The following is a 12,871-nucleotide window of genomic DNA, read 5'->3' as shown; positions in this document are numbered from 1 at the left end:
TAGGGAGGAAAAAAGAAAAACAAACAAAACCCAACAGCGAAACCTTATGTTGATTTTGCACAATGCATGTGTTTGTATTCTGCCACTGCAAATTCTGCCCCCGTTCTGCTTGGCTTACTTCATTCCCCCTGTTAACTTGGCTTAACTTTGATTGAGAAAATCTGAATTAGCAATGCCAAAATATGTGACGATCACTTTTGAAGCTCTGCTACGAGCTCATCCAGAAAGGAATGGTGAGAGGTATATGTAGACATGTATATGGTGTTTTGTTCATAGGACCCTGCTCCTTGTGCAAAATAAAACCAAGAATGCTTGCAGATACTGGCTTATACAAATATATTCTGCCATAGGAATGAACAACTGCTCTGTTTTCAACTCCTTCATCATTGAAACTGAAGCTCACCTTCCCATAGTTCATCAGCTGTTCATGTGTCTAAATGCAATTAGAAGACTGGAATATATACATTAGTGCTCAAGGTACTGACCATGATACTGTGAATCTTGAAAACTGCACTTTTTACAAATCTGATCTTTTTAGATAATTCGAATAAATTATTCAGTTTGTTTTCTCTGTTCTTTATTTAGTAATTATATGCTTCAGATATCATCTTGAAAGGGGCACCATACATAGCAGAATAAAAATATCTGATTTGATGTATGAGAAATATGGTGTAAGAGTATATAGAGACTTTTCCTCAGAAAAATAAAAGATGTGATGGAAGAGAGATTACCCGTCCTTAATGCTCTGATGGGTGACCGTACCAAGGCTTTTCAGCCTTCTTTTGTCCTCTTGCTCATTTTGTTAATTGACCAAAAGAGGTCGCAGGTTGTCAAGGATTGAATTAGAGATTCAATAAATCTGTGAGAGCCCGTCTACAAAGGAGGAATTGACATGCACAATATACTGCATGTTTGGTTTCAGGATTGTGGGGTTGTTGTTTTGAGACTGTTGTAGGAAAGCTTGCTGTTACCTTTTTATTTTACTTTGGTTTTAATAACTTTATAGGTGATGAAGTCTGAAAATCTTTGGAATTGTCTGGCAGTATGTATCAGGAGAACGCAGATTAGGTCTACCAGACAGAGGCCTTCCTTTCTGCTCTAGCAGTAACATGGTGGGGTAGCACTGTACACTGTATATCTATATAGGTATCTTTTTGATTGGGGTGAGCTTTTACAGCATGCTGCTTTCAAAACTGCAAAAATAAAGCAGGGGAAATGCTGAGAGAAGATAAATAAAATGGGACAAAGGGAATTAGGGGACAGAAGGAATGAAAGAGAGCAACCTTTTCCTTCACTACAGTTATATGCCTCTTACATACTAATACCAGTGTGACTTGTATTTCAAACTGTAGCATGTATGTTTTCATCAAGCTGAAATTTTATTCCCACCATCAGAAAGACTTCTTTTTCCTTCTCTTCATTCTTTTATAACATTCCACAAACTTAGTTGTGCATCATTTTGAAGTCTGATATTTGCAACATCATGAAATAAAAGTGGTCCACTTTTTTAAATTTGTTTTAAATACACAATTGGTGAACTTGGTATATATTTTTAAATCAAGGTACTTTGAACAAAAAGCAGCCCAAATGGAAAATTAACACTACCAAAGATGTGGCTATATCACCTTTGCAATAAATGAGTACAAAGCCAATGATGTGTCAAAGATCAGGTTGACCTAACAGCTTTTGCTAAACAATTAGCTATTTGTACTGTCTTAACCAATGGACACTGCATTACAATGCGTTTATATGAATGAAAGAATTTGGTTCAAAACCCTGCTTGGCAATCAGAAGATGGATACCAATGTATGTGGAAAGCCAGGTAAGAAATTTTTAAAGAAAAATATTAACCCCCGCCACATCTATAGCTAACAGCTGCATTATGCTTACAGACCAAACTGTAGTAATATCAATGGAACTCTTCTATGTGGACAAGGTCAAGGGCTAAATATGCAAAATACAATGTTTATAAAACTGTACCAAATGTGAACTTCCACATTCACATTTACTGTTTATTCCAGACGGTTTGCAATTTTTTTCCTGCTTATTCAGCTTTATTGGGAGTAGAGGGAGAGATGAAAGTCATGTAGGGTCATACTGAACCTCTACATTCAGTTCTAGATGATGGAGAGCAGAAGAGGAACAACTGAAAAGTGCTGTGCTTCAGAGAGTCTCACATCCTCCTCCCGTTACTCTAGAGAATGGAAGTGTAATTTTGTGGAAGAACAAATAGGATGTACTTTTTTTCCCCTTCCACTTTATCCTCCCGCCTCTTTCATAACCAGTGCTCTCTCTCTTCTTTGGTGCATTAGCCAAACTCATACCTTTTGTGTTCATTGGTGGCTGTGTTTGCTACAGGGACAAGACATGGAAACTAGTGTTGAGGTAGCTCTACTTTCCACTACATGGTCACGTTACATTTTGGAGCAATCCAGACTTTTTAGTGTACTACTTTTGTACTGCATATGGTTATACTGCCTAATATTTAACTCTCAGGAATGTGAGCTTCCTCATATAATGCCATTTTAATACCTGTGTAATTTTGCAACTCTTTTCCTTTTTTAGACCAAAAAAACCCTTCACAGAAATCTAGAGATATGTATCTCATCTTGGGTTCAAGACTAAATCCACATTTGCCAAGCATCCTTTAATTTGGATCTCTTTGCTCTTCTTTTTGCAGACTTTGGAGTTTTATGTTCAATAAATTTCTGAAGTCAGCAGAAAGTAGGATTTCTTCAATATGTTCTTATTTTGCAGAGGAAGAATACTCAGTTTTACAATTAGGTCAGTTGATATGTGTACTTTAAACTTAAATACACTTTCTAGATCACTGTTTTCACAAAGGCACAGATTAAGATCTCAGCATTATTTGTTAGCTGTCTGTAAAAATATATTTTAATGAAAATTTCCTGCAGACTTGCTCCTGGCTTGGGGCTAGACATGAACATCTCGGGTGTTTTCTGGCTCCCCTTCTTAAGTCAAGCATGCAGGCTTATAAAGTAGAAAACTGTGCTGGATTCCTCACAAATGCCACACTGTGCTGCTTGTCTGAAGACAACAATCTGAATTCAGCATGACAGAACAAATGAGAACTGAATTTAGAAGCAGATAAAATTAGGAAACCAAAGGAGAAATAACATGTCCTTTGTTGGGAAGCCAACTGAATTGAGACATTTTACACATTAGCAAAGACTTTTCAGGGTTTGTCCCTTTCTTTGCTACCAGAGGCATACATAATGAAAGGACATATATTGGTGGTGTTACAGAAACAGTTACCAAAAAATTCCCTTTACTAATTGAGACATCTTGTTAAGCAAAACAGAAGGGAAGGTAGCTGATAGATCTCGTATTACAAAGCTTACTCAGAGAGATCTTAATCTCTTTTATATACTAGTTAGATATTATATACTGTGTCATGGCAATAAAAATCTTACGGAATTCTCTTTAGAGAACAGAGGGATTAGAGGGAGGAGGAAATGAAGAAAAAATTCTAGGGCTCACAACTTTTTCATAAGAAGATAAAGAGATTGCTGGTGGACCAGGTGTTCTTCACACTCAAACCACAGCCAGCAATCTGGGTATTGTGCAAGTTCCAAAATGCACGTGTCATAAGAGATAAAAGGAGAAATGCTGCTGCCTCAAAAGTGTAAAGGCTGCTGGGGCTAGATATAGTGACACACTTAAACTTCTGTCTGCAAGTTAAAAAAAATCATATTCTACCTTAAAATTTCAGTAAAGTTTTGAAGTAGAAATATAAGTGATTTTGTATTACTGGAAGGAGATTGCAGCTGAGACTGTATTGCATGGAGAACTGAATTTATGTGTATTTGATTTTGAATGAATATATTAAGTTTTAGGTCACTCTGTAAATTACTGGGTCATTAACATATCTCATGTTAAGGTGGATTTACATACAATTAGGGTTGGAAGGCAAAAAGTATAAGAAAATATGTAGGAAATTTATTTAACATGAGCTAATCCTATTCACCAATTCCACCCCTTCCTGACATTATGTATTATAATATCTCACTATATTTATAAAGTATCATCTATATTACATATATTGTAGAAAAAAGGAAGTAATTTCAATGCTTGCAAATCTAGATGCCTTATTACCATGTGGCCTTCAGAAAAAGTCACAAAGAAAAGACACTCTTAAAAACTTTGCAGTCTACACGTTCACAGAATCACAGAATGTTAGGGATTGGAAGAGACCTCAAAAGATCATCTAGTCCAATCCCCTCACCGGAGCAGGAACACCAACATGATGTTACACAGGAAGGTGTACAGGCGGGTTTTGAATATCTCCAGAGAAGGAGACTCCACAAGCCCCCTGGGCAACCTGTTCCAGTGTTCTGTTACCCTCACTGAGAAGAAGTTTATTCTCAAATTTAAGTGAAACCTCTTCTGTTCCAGTTTGAACCCATTACCCCTTGTCTTACCATTGGTTGTCACCAAGAAGGGCTTGGCTCCATCCTCATGACACTCACCCTTTACATATTTATAAACATTAATGAGGTCACCCCTCAGTTTCCTCTTCAAACTAAAGAGACCCAGCTCCTTCAGCCTTTCCTCATAAGGGAGATGTTCCACTCCCTTAATCATCTTTGTTGCCCTGCGCTGGACTCTCTCAAGCAGTTCCCTGTCCTTCTTGAACTGAGGGGCCCAGAACTGGACACAGTATTCCAGATGGGGTCTCACCAGGGCAGAGTAGAGGGGAAGGAGGACCTCTCTCGTACTAAACAACCCCCTTCTAATACAGCCCAGGATGCCATTTGCCTTCTTGGCCACAAGGGCACAGTGCTGGCTCATGGTCATCCTGCTGTCCATCAGGATCCCCAGGTCCCTTTCCCCTACAATGCTCTCTCATAGGTCATTCCCCAGCTTATACTGGTACCTGGGGTTGTTCCTGCCCAGATGCAAGACTCTACATTTGCCCTTGTTATATTTCATTAAATTTTTCCCCGCCAAACTCTCCAGCCTGTCCAGGTCTCGCTGGATGGCAGCACAGCCTTCTGGTGTGTCCACCACTCCTCCCAGTTTTGTGTCATCAGCAAACTTGCTGACAGTGCACTCTATTCACTCATCCAAGTCATCGATGAATATATTGAATTATACTGGCCCCAGTACTGACCCTTGAGGCACTCACTCCACTAGATACAGGCCTCCAACTAGACTCTGCCCCATTGACCACAACTCTCTGGCTTTTTTCCTTCAGCCAGTTCGCTGTCCACCTCACTACCTGATCTTCCAGACTGCACTCCCTCAGTTTAGCTGTAAGGATGCTGTGGGAGACTGTGTCAAATGCTGTACTGAAGTCAAGGTAGACCACATCCACCACTCTGCCATCATCTATCCACCTCATTAAGTCTTCATAAAAGGTGATGAGGTTGGTCAAGCATAACTTGCCCTTGGTGAAGCCATGTTGACTGCCCCTAATGACCCTCTTATCCTTGATATGCCTTGAGATGGCACCAAGGATAAGTTGTTCCATCACTTTCTCAGGGATGGAGGTGAGGCTGACCAGTCTGTAGTTGCCTGGGTCCTCCTTCTTGCCCTTTTTGAAGACTGGAGTGACATTTGCTTTCCTCCAGTCCTCATGTACCTCTCCCGTTTCCCAAGACTTGGCAAAGATGATGGAGAGTGGCCTAGCAATGACCTCAGCCAGCTCCCTCAGCACCTGCAGGTGCATCCCATCAGGACCCATGAATTTATGGATGTCCAGATTGCTTAATTGCTCCCTAACCCAGTCCTCATCAACTGAGGCTGACTCCTCCATTATCCTGACTTTTTCTGAGGCCTCAGGGGTACGGGGCTCCTCAGGACAGCCTCCGGCAGAGTAGACAGAGATAAAGAAGGCACTCAGTAACTCTGCCTTCTCTTTGTCTTCTGTCACCAGGGCACCCACCTCGTTCATCAGTGGGCCTACACTGCCTCTGGTGTTAGTTTTGTCTGCCATGTATTTGAAAAAGCTCTTTCTGTTGTCTTTGACCCCTCTGCAAGGTTTAATTCTAAGGAGGCCTTAGCTTTCCTAGTTGCCTCCCTACATCCTCTGACAACAGCCTTATATTCTTCCCAAGTGGCCAGCCCCTCCTTCCATGATCTGTAAACTCTCCTCCTTCACTTGAGCTTACCCAGGAGTTCCCTGTTCAACCACACAGGTCTCCTGGCTCCCTTCCTTGACTTCCTACATGTCAGGATGCTCTGATCTTGAGCTTGGTAGAAGCAGTCCCTGAACACTAACCAGCTATCTTGGGCCCTTTTACCTTCAAGCAGCCTTGCCCATGGGATTTCCCCTCGCAATTGTTTGAAAAGGCCAAAGTTCGCCCTGCTGAAGTCGAGGGTTGCAATTCTGCTTGCTATTCTGTTCCTGCCACATGAGATCCTGAACTCCACCATCTCATAGTCACTGCAACCAAGACAGCCCTCAATCTTTACTGCTTCAACCAGATCCTCCTTGTTAGTGAGGATGAGATCCAGGAGTGCACCTCTCCTAGTCGGCTCCTCCACCATTTGCATTAGAAAGTTATCATTAATGCACTGGAGGAACCTCCTAGACTGTGGCTGGTTGGCTGAGCAGTCCTTCCAGCAAACATCAGGGAAGTTACAATCCCCCACCACAACCAGGGCCTGTGACTGTGAGATTGCTCTCAGCTGCCTGTAGAAGGCTTCATCAACTTCCTCACCCTGATCTGGTAGCCTGTAATAGACACCCACAACAGTATCATCCCTGCCAGCCTGCCCGTTAATTCTCACGCACAGACTCTCAACTCACTCCTCATCCGTGCCTGGACAGTACTCAATACATTGTAGTTGCTCTCTCACCAAGTTGTCAAATTGTCTGTCACAGACTGATGTTAAAGCTAAAAGCATATGCTGTGAGTTCTGTTGAGAAGCTTCCCCTTACCAAAAGCATGAAGTTTTCTGGGGCAGTCTGTGTGCAAAAGAAGACAGATAGTTGTAAATCCATTGTTTAAATTACCCAAGTTAAATTCACACGTCTCAACCAATTGCAGCTGAGAATGGCATGTCTAACATCCTATGTATTTCGCTAGCTACTGAACCATTGATTATTAATTGGCAAAATTTGTCTTACCTTCTCTCCTTGCAACTCTACTTTTTTTTTTTTTGGTTTTGCTTTATCTTGGATCTCTGATTATGCATCTCAGTCCAACATATGGCAGCATGGGATACCCTAAGCCTCTTTAGCATCACAGGAGTTAAGGTCCTCTCTTCTGTTGATCACACTGGCTAGGCTTCAGGTCTATATGAATCTCTGCTGTTATGGATCTCAGCTGTCTGGGTGCTAATGACTATGGAAGTGATAGTCTACAATCTTATACTAACCGATTATTATACACATAATTTTTACCAGTAACTCAGGTATGCAAATAAAATCAGGAAAAATACTCATATTAATTACCATCTGCTCCCACTCTGCTTCAGCTTACACACCTATTGCATTTCTTTAACTAAGATTTTAATCTCTTGGAAGACAGAAGTGTTCATACTTTCAGTTTCCTAAGTAACTGAGTACCTTAATGAAATGAATTATTAATGAAATCATTTTGATGTCCACCATGACAATGCTGACAGAGAGCAAGTAATAAGTAATTTCTGATCAGCAGATCCCTTTTAAACTATCTGAAATATCAATTCCAAATCACCAGTCTATTTTTTTCAATGCAAACTTATATTTTTAAGAAGACTTCATGAGTAATATTGTTTCCTCAGACATGCAGGGCAGACTTTCAATAAAATATACCAGTTTGTAGATTCTGAAGCTTTAAGCACTTCATAGTGCTTATTGAACAATACGCGCCTAACAGGCCTGTTAGCTTTTCAGTCTGAAACCTATTTTCTTTACAATGGCATGCGACAAGAGTAGCGCAGCACCATTCACAGAATTATAAAGGAGCAAAATCATGGTCCAAAAATTGTAACTTCCTGTAAAAAAAATAGGTTTGCTATACTTATTAGGATTATTCTAGATACTTTAAAATGTAAGAGAGTGTCTTAAGGGTAAGAGGTGCTTAATTGCTCGTTTCACATGCAAGATTTGTTTGGTAGATGCTTTGTTGATTGCAAATATGTTGTCATTGGGCGTTTCAGCCTTTTCCCAAAGCAGAACAGGAATTAAAAAAAAACAAAGTATGGTTGAGTTTAATACTTGCAGGAAAATTTGAATGGCTCCAGAACAATGAAGTATCTCTTGATGTCAGAAGACTGGCACAGTGCAGTAGTATCACTATGAGTGATCCGATTCCAAATCCATCAAGTATAATAGGAATCTCTGTCATTTTTAGGAGCCATTAGTCAGGGTCTTTAGCTGAAGTACAGCTTTGTGCATAAATTTGGCCACTGGATGTGGAAACTGCATAAATGGATCCTCAGATCTGCTACAGACTGAAAGGAAGAATTTCCCAGGAACACAACAGAAAAACAGTTGTTTGTATTTTGTTTGTTTGTTTGTTTTTAATATATTCACATTCTCTAGTCTGGGAAACCATACCTAGAAAGAGAAGAGAAATACATATTACGTATTTGATGACACATGCTTAGTATCTCATGCTGTCTGATGCTTGTTGTTGTTCTGTTTTTCAAAATTTGATCTCCTGAGTGTTAGTCAGAAAATTATCGAGGTTTTTAAAAAAATATTGTAAAACGCTGGTTCCAAATTTCAACATAGTTATCTTTACACAAAGCCTATCTCTGCAATTCACAGGAGTGTTGTATGTCTTGGTTTTGGCTCTGAGCCACAAACTCTGTCAGTTCTTAGAATCTGGAAAGTCAAATCACAGCATACAAACAAACATTCTGCTTCTTCTGTGTACAGTAGTTTCTCAGAAGGATAAACGTCACAAGTGATGCTGGAAAGATATGTACATCTCCTGTATATATGCAGGTGTGACCAGAAAACAAGGGGGCTGAATCAAATCCTGTTCCTGCTGTTGAAGTAATTGTCAAAATTCCTGATGAACTGGGGACATTTGGATCTGAACTAATGAGTGGCCCTTTGATCCATGTGCATAAATAGTCATTAAGCCTACCAGACTAGTCCAAAATACAGGCCCAAAGTTCATCTAGTGAAGAAATAGGAGCTTCTGTACTCACTGTTTCAGCTTACTGATCTGATAACACTGCAACGAAATATTTATTCATATAGATATTTATAGGCACTTGCAGTTACAGCACAATCCATTGTAAATTTTCTGTTGTCTCTTAGGGGAAAAGGACTGTGGTCTGTATATTATTGAACATTATATTTAAAATACCTTGAAATTGTGGGCACTTGAGGCTCACCTGCTGACTTTCAGGATGACAGAAAATGACCCCAGATTTTGCCAGGGGAGGTTTAGATTCGATATTATGAAAAATTAATTCACTTAAAGACCAAGCATTGGAACAGGCTTCCCAGGGAAGTGGTTGAGTCACCATCCCTGGAGGTGTTTAAAAGATGTTTAGACACTTAAGGACATGGTTTAGTGGTGGACTTGGTAGTGTTAGGTTTATGGTTGGATTCTATGATCTTAAAGGTCTTTTCCAACCGAAATGGTTCTATGAGCTTTAAAGAGATGTCATTGTGGAGCATGTCTCTACAAATGGAATACTACTAGCTGTCAGTTAAAGAAAATAATCACTCACAAGGAGTTAGTTTTAGGAAGACACTCTATGGGAGTCACATAATTTGTGGAATCCATTTCACCCTGTGCTCTCACTGGTTTAATTGTTCTTTCATAACATTGCTAAGAATTAAGAATAACTCTACTGGTATTAATGAAGTTAAACCAGGGAAAAATTGGCAGGAGGGGAAAGAGAATGAGTACCAGAGCTCACTTGGAAGTAAATTTGAGAAAATAACACTTCACAAGGAGATTAAGAGAATGAATATGTCTCTCCCCTCACTAGCTAGAAAATGTAAAGGACACTAGGCGTTATTATTAAATGTTAGTATTCCAAGTACAACCTATTCAAGAAAGTGTTATATACGGGATAGTGGGTTTGAATCCAGAATTCAACTCTGAAGGAAGGTGTCTTAGAAGCCTCCATTAGAAAACTAATAAAGGATGGAGGAAAATTGACAGACTCTGATGTAACTTCTCACATTGCCCAGCAGTTTCTCCCCCTGCAAACAAGAAAAATCTCCCAGACTTGCAGAAACATGTCTACCCCTGTCCTTACTGGCTTCTGTATCTTATTGTCTTCTTCAGACTATTTCAGCCTTAAGAATCTTTGTTTATTTCAACCAGATTGGTCAGAAGTATGGTTATTGCAATTTTTACTGAGATACATATAGTTTTAAATATTCACATATAGATTTATTATCATAGGAGGACATGGAAAGCGTTGTCCTGACAAGCATAATAGTCCTATTTCTGCATCTGTGTCCCTCCTATATGCATTTTGTACAATGTACAACTGTTTTCAGTCTACTAGAAGAGTGATTTCAAGCAGATGCTTCCTTAGAGTTCTGGGCCCATCCACAATAAACTTCCTAGCAAGAGTTCTTATTTTTCCAGACAGCAGCCAAAGATAAGCGCTGTCTCTTTCCATGTTCCCATTAAAAAGTGTTTTCTTCATTTTAACCAACCTATTAATTGCCTTAAATTGCTTCTAGTTCATAAATGCATCTCTAAGGAAAACATCAGCATGACAATTACAGTCACTTTCTTCCACGGACTACATGTACCACTGCATATTTTATCCATAGTCATTTGAATAAAAAGATGCCCAATGTCGTTTTGAAAGGAATAAGCCATAGCAGCATTTTATAATTAATACAAATGATAATTGGTCTACTGACAGATGACACTGCATCAGAAATTCTCAAACCCCAAACTACGAGAACAGTAAGTTCAAGAAAAAGCCTATCGCAGCCTTGCTGTTGATAACACATACCAACATACTGTAAGACTTTCACTAATACTGCCAGTTTCATTTAGTATATACTCTCCCGTAAAATCTTCATTGTTCATTTATATTCTTAGCACTGCAAAAAAATCAGCTTACATTAGTGTAGTGCATGATTTTAAACTATTTTTCTTCTTTACTATTGAAGTTTTTATTATTTAGTATTTTAAGTTAAATCTGCTTAAGAACTAACTTGCCTTGTAACAGTCTACACTGAGATTTTGCTCAGATGAGACTGGATTACTTTAAAGCCACTTTAGAGAGAGACTAGGTCATATTTTCTAAGCTAGGCAAACTCTGTATTAATCTAAGGATCTGAACCCAAAAATATTCTTACAGAAATAGCATGCTACTATATATAGTAAAACAATAATGTTATCTAATAAAAATACCTATATGGATAAATGTATGCATACATAGACATATATAACTATATTAAATTTGCTGTGGGTCATGCAGTCATTCCCACATCTGTATGTGTGCCCAAAAGAAGGAACTCAATGGAATGCTTTTAAAACCTATATTTTTAATTGTTCTCAACTAGATATAAACAAAAAGTGAAAATACGCCTTAACAAAACTAGCAGTTTTACTTTAATAATCCAACCAGTGGTCCAAAAGTATCTTTGACCAAAAAAGATGAATAACAACCATCAGATTTCTCCAGACAACTAAACAGACTAGAAGCTCAAAAATCTGGAAATTATTAAAGATATAAATAGCTCCCCTCTCCCCCCCCCCCTTCTTCGGGATGTTAAAAATATTAAAAACAATGGAGAATCATTTGAACTAAGTCATCTGCTGTCCTATGTTGTGGGATCTGCAAGATGTGGCAATAACAGATGATATAAAAACACTAAGTTCTTAGAAGAAACCTACATTTGGAATTAATTTGTTAAACTGTGAATTTTGCACTTTCGAAAGCAATAGCACCATGATTTTCAATGATGTATTAAAAGTTTGTTAGTAGTAGTGAGATGAAGGCAGTATTTTATGACTTCTAGAGACAGTATTTCCATATGGTGCAATACCTTTCATGCTGTTATGATATACTGTAATACTGATTGCTATGGTAATTGTGCCTACTCTCATTTATTATATTATATGCATCTAAATAACATTCACCTTTAAATAGCAAAGATCAGCTCCCAGAAATACTGTTCATACACTGCCATAGTTCAGTCCAGACTAGGGAGAGGCTTATGCCACTCCAAGGAAATGGGAGCTGTTTTGAACTTTGCATATAATTTAATTCCATTGTTATAAAAGACCAACAGCAAGCTGAAGCATAAGAAAGCAAATAATCGTTGCATTATTCGCAATGGAAAATACTGTTAACACTGAATGAAACGCAGCTGAAACTGCTGAGCATAGCAGTTACCCTTCTTTGGGTACACATTAGTAGTTAAATTTCCTTATTCAACTGAACTGTTGAAGCAATAGGGAGCCACCGCCCAAGACACAGGCCACATGCATGGCTGGTCAGATGCTTAGCTGTGTGGGTGGAGGGATTTCTCTGGGAGCTGAACACAAAAACAGGGGTTGGGCATTGCTGGAGTTGGGTCGTGCATGCGCTCAGAAGAGAAACAAGCAGCGTGAACACCACAGAAACAACAGGAAAGTACCAGAGACAGCTAGGGGAAATGCTCTAGATACAGTGAAAAATGGCTACTGAGGTCAATGGAAGAACAGAGTAATTCAAAATTATCTTTTCTGCTTCTTTTCAGGAGTGAATGTGAAAATCCAAAATAGTAAAAGACATAGTTCGATGGGCCTTGGAAGTAAGAATCATCAGCCAGCCAGCTCAGTGTTTTTAATGTCTTAAAGACAGTAAGCTTTTTTTTTTTCTTCCCCAGAGCCAGGGCATTTTTAAGGGATCTCCATAGGAGTTCAGCTACCTTTTATCAATTTCATGATAATTAATTGCAATTTTTTATAGTTCATCCATTAATCTGTTAAAC

Source organism: Patagioenas fasciata, chromosome 2 (assembly GCF_037038585.1).
Source record: "Patagioenas fasciata isolate bPatFas1 chromosome 2, bPatFas1.hap1, whole genome shotgun sequence".
In the NCBI taxonomy this organism is placed as follows: domain Eukaryota; kingdom Metazoa; phylum Chordata; class Aves; order Columbiformes; family Columbidae; genus Patagioenas; species Patagioenas fasciata.
Note: the sequence above shows the minus strand (reverse complement) of the source record.